The following is a 5,325-nucleotide window of genomic DNA, read 5'->3' on the forward strand; positions in this document are numbered from 1 at the left end:
TTTTTATTCCAGCTTGTTATTGTAAAAAATAAATACTATCCATATAAATTGTGCCTCCTAGATAAGATACAGTCATTTCTGCAGTGTTTGGGGAGGTCACCTCCTAATAAATGTCATTACAGAAAATCTAACTGCTCATTTAAATCAATACTTTTACTTTTAATACTTAAGTACAAAAAATATCAGATACTTTAAGATTTTACTCAAGTAATATTCCTAAAGGAGACTTTAACTTTTACCAAAGTAATTTTTTGGGAAGATACTTGTACTTTTACTCAAGTATCACTTTGTGGTACTTTATACAACACTGAGTAATATTCCTAAAGGAGACTTTAACTTTTACCAAAGTAATTTTTTGGGAAGATACTTGTACTTTTACTCAAGTATCACTTTGTGGTACTTCAAACAAAACTGGGTAAACAAACACAGCAGGTCACAAATATTGCTTACTTTTTTTTTATCTAAAAATTTGATTTATGATCTTTCTTTTGCCTTCATGATGCTGCAATTTTTAAAAGCAACTTTTAAAGAAAATCTAATAATTTCATGTATTAGACAGTAACTAATACAAAAAAGGATTGAACATATAGAAAGTTTAGTAAAAAGTCCAAACAAGAATTTGTTGGAAAACCTCCCTTTTCTTGGTAATGAGTGATCTGAGAGCCTCAGTAGTTTGAGGGTTGCACCAAAGCCTTTGTGATGTTTGGAGAAAAGCAGTAAAGACAAGTTTTGATCTCTGAATCTTTGTGATTTTTTTTTTTTTTTGTCTTTTTCCCCCTCTGAACCTGGAGCAGCTGAGCTCACTTCTCAAACCGATTTAAACTCCACTTTCTCGTGCCCCCCTCTGCCTCTTGTTGTTTTCCCTCGAAGACCCCAAACATCTGKCTTGTTAGAAATCAAACATTTCTGCTCCAAACCTGCAAGCCACCTGAAATCGTCCTGAAAGSGGAGGAAGGAGGGCCGAGCGGGAATATAATGACACGTCGGCGCTCCAAATGGATTATGTTTCAATATCAGGCAGGACACAGAAACAGAGGGGTGGAGGAAGAGAGTGCATGTGTTGGATGCAGATGGTTTTAAATTGCTGCCTTTGTTTTCCATCAGGCATGAAGCATTCACTTCCCTTATCTCTCAGACGACGCGCGGTGGCTTGATGTTCTGGGTAAATGAACTGTCTGTACATCCCTCACACCCTCCGCTCCTCCCGCCTTRTTGTTTTCACTTCCTCAGGCCTGAGATGTTGCTGCACAGACTGTGAAGCCCGAGCTGCTCAGGCGTCTCCCCACTTTGCTGCTCTGCACACCCAGATGCCTCTGGGGGTGCAATTACCAATCCTCACATGCAATCCAGGTCAGCCATGCATATGATCCCCTTTGCTTTTCAACATTGCTTCTGTTTTTTATGCCCCTTTTTTTCTGTTATTAGCAATGACACACTGTGAGGTATTTTGCAGGTATAGAGAAGTTAATAGCCCGGGTCGTTACAGAGACACCTGTCTGACTCGAGCAGCTGATTGCATCGGACCATAGTCCATTTAACTTTGCAGCAGCCCAGGTTTTTTTAGTGCATGTCTTTAGGGTGTGATGTCTTGTTTTGTGGTAACCCGTGCAGAAACTTTTTTCTCACAATAAAACACACGAGACGCTGCACACCTGTCTCATAAAGAGCCATTGAAGAAAACAACACAGAAGAGTTGATTTGAAAGTTTCCATCCAGCTTTTTTATTAAGGTGCAGACAGGCAACTCTTCTGAATCATACAAACAGGACAACCACATGTCTGTACTCTTTAGTTTGATTATAATTTACCATTCATTCTAACAAGTTGTTCGTCTTTAGGCTGATTATTATTATTATTATTATTATTATTATTATTATTAGTGTGTCAGTATTTTCGATTTGAATGATTTCTTGTACGGATTTCAAGCATTTTGTCAAAAGTTGTGTGAGAGATCTTTTTAGTGGGAGGGTTTCATTTATCAGAGCTGGTTTTGGAGAGCAACAATGCACCCTGAGGGTCAGAAGAAAKCCTTTGGACTATAACCATTCAAACCCCAATGCCCTCCAACTAAAAGCAGCTTTAAAATAAATCGATTTAAACCAACTTTTCAGTCATGAATTTTGAAGTCAAAGGAAATCTTTCTCCACACATTTTGAGCTCAAGTTTTAATTCTGGGTTCGTTATCCTAATGATTAGACTGACAGAAACAGACAGGATAAATAATAGAAAACTTTTAATGGATCTTTTTAACCAATCTGGATCAATTTTTTCCAAAGTGTGAGTTTATAAGTTAAACTTTCACCAAGTATCTGTGTGTTCAAGCAGTCCAAGACTTGTTAAAGTTGCRGTTACTATATCTTATCATTAAAAAAGGCAAAAATTAAAAAAGATTAACTACTACAACATCGAACTTAGCTCCATATCTATWCAATTAAATGAATTATYGACAATTTTGTGTTGGCTACTMTTGACAAGCTGTAGCAGCCYTKTTGAACTGYATTGCCTCCAAAACATAATCAGTTGTAGATCTACATCCAGTGATTACTTGGGAAAAGTTTCATTCAAATCCATCCAGTGGTTCATGAGCAATTTTGCTAACAGACGGTGTCAACTTAAAAAAAATAATGGCATCATTTTAAACAAAGATCTTGAGCAATTTGTTAATGCTCAGAATATGTGTTGGGGGTCATTTTCAGCTGCTACCACACTGAGTTTAAGAACAATATTTGTAAAATTCACTGATATATAACCATATTTTTGTCTTTTAAGTTTAGTTGGTTGTGGTGGCCATCTTGAATCAGGTTGTCTCTAGAAATAAATGATTTGTAAAGGTACATTTAGTAGTTACTTCTTGKYAGATTCATTAGAATTTGTCCAGTGGTTCATGAGATATTTTGCTAACAGACAAACAGGGATGACTTCAAATAACTGATGGCATCATTTTAAACAAATATCTTGGGCAATTTGTTGACACTCAGAATATGTGTTGGGGCTCATTTTCACCMGCTACCACACCGAGTTTAAGGACAATATCGGTAAAATTCACTGAGTRATAACCATTTTGTTGTTTTTTAAAGTTAGCTGGTTGTGACAGCCATCTTGCATCCATTTGACTGTAAAAGTAAATCAGTTGGAAAGGTTCATCCAATTATTACTTTCTGAGAGATTCATTAGAATTTGTCCAGTGGTTTGTGAGTTATTTTGCTAACAGACAGAGACCCAAGTAAAACATTACTATTCAGCTTTGCCTTTTGGTGTCACGTTATTTAAATATACATCTGAAAACTGGAAGCTGTGGTTCTAATCTGGTCTAAGAGCTTACTTTGTCTACATCAGAGATCACTGCTTGGTATCTRTAAAAGAATTTAAAAAGTGATGCCCATTTCTTTAAATGAGCAAACAGAAACTTCGCAACAAATTTAGTCTGAAATGGAAGATCCGAAGTTAAAAGCAGCAAATAAAAAAAGGGAAATTGTTTCCCTCCTGTTAGGCGGTTTGTAAGCAGCATCTGAAAAACCTTTTGGCAAAAGTGCAACTCTCCTGCACACGGGTCAGCCGGGCTTTTAGAGCTGCAGGAAAATCACCGGCCCTGCCCTCCATCATCCTCTCATCCCGCTGACCTCCACATACGGTATAGTATACTTACAGCACGCACTGAGAGGGAGACGGGCAGAAAAGAGAATGATTGCATATCTGAAGGCTTTAAGAGAGCAGATATGGATGGGAGAGGAGTGACATGGTCGGACACATCTTTGCTTTCTTATTAGTGAGGGCTTGTGCGGACACTTTGGGCCCTTTTTTATGGGGCCATGATGAAACCCCTCTTCGTGCAGCTGCAGAAAATGGCCGGGGGAAATCACAGATGAGAATCACTCCAAGACAGGGAGATGTCAACAGGCCCATAATGATAGCTGATGGGCCCAAGAACACTCTTCCTCTCTCCCCATCTCAGCCTCACCTGCCCAAGTTGCCCAATCCTTGAAAACATAATTAGAGGTAAAACAGAGAGAGACGGAAGCTTTATCTCTCTGTTTTCTGTAAGCAATGCTCTTTGTTTTATACATCTGGGAGTCCTTTTTTTTCTTCTTCCCCCTTCCCAATCTCTCTTTCACTTTATGGACAGGAGGAGGAGGAGGAGAGCTCCTTCTGCGAGACGCCAAGGTGCTCCCAGTCCATTGTGCTGCTGGCTGTCAGGTTAAATTAGGGAGTACAGGCTCCGTGAGTGTAAAAAAATCAATACTTGATGGAAGATTGCTCCCCGGAAAATCTGTTTTGATTCCAGGATTAATTCTTGACCAAAGGCTCCTGCAAAATGACATGCCATTAGCCTGAAAATGAACACATTCTGCAGTGGAAATTGGATGGAAATGTGTCAGGTGATTGCCCCGGCTGCTTGTTTTGACTCTTCAAGCAAAAAGGGGGGACTTTGAGGTGTGGCGGCGGCGAAGGAGCYGGCCTTTCGGGCCGACTCCATTTTCCAGAACAGAGACAAGTCCTCCGTGGCCTCCGAGTATTCTCAAGGCCATTGTTGTCCAGCAGCTGCAAATGCACTCCGCCAAGGTGAAATGCATTTACCGTGTGTCCACTCTCTCCTGTGTCTTCCAGAAAGCACATAGGACCACAAAATCTGAAAATAAAACAGATGGTGTTTTTTTTCCTTCCTCCTTCTACTCAAKAGTGAGATAAAAGGTGCTGAGATGCATTATTGATGAGTGAATAATGTGTTTGTCATGACAGATGACATTCTCTTCTCTGGAAAAACTTACACAGAAAACTGCAAAGATGCACTGGACAGTGATTTGAAGAGCCAGGGATGAACATTTATTTGTCAGTTTTGTGYTTTCTGATGTTCCAACAGCATTTTTATTTTCTTCGGGAAATTATTTGTCACTCATTTGTTTTTCATGCTTTGCTGACCAACTGGAAAGTATTTACTATATATAAAACGTTGTTTCTCTCAAACCATTTATCGAACGATTGTCTACAATAAAACAGTTTTTACTCTGCATATTAAAAACAACTCGTTTTTTTATTCGCATCTCTCTTTATATAAAAAGTTGTAAATTTATTTGATCTTCATAATATTACATTTAAAAACCCACAAGTTACATTATTTGAAATGTCTCCTTCAATGCTATCTAGGTGTTTTATATTATGTGAAAGTTTAATATTCATGTTTTGTTTTGTTTTTGTTCACAAATATTCTCAAAGTACAGGGTTTTTTTCTTTTCTCAAAACTAGAAAATGTGATGTTCCCTGTAATTTTCTGCAGGCCTTGTGTATCTTATCGGAGATGTTAAGATTTATATGGATAAGAAATAGATTT

The sequence above is a fragment of the Austrofundulus limnaeus genome, unplaced genomic scaffold, assembly GCF_001266775.1.
Source record: "Austrofundulus limnaeus strain Quisiro unplaced genomic scaffold, Austrofundulus_limnaeus-1.0 Scaffold49, whole genome shotgun sequence".
Classification (NCBI taxonomy): Eukaryota; Metazoa; Chordata; class Actinopteri; order Cyprinodontiformes; family Rivulidae; genus Austrofundulus; species Austrofundulus limnaeus.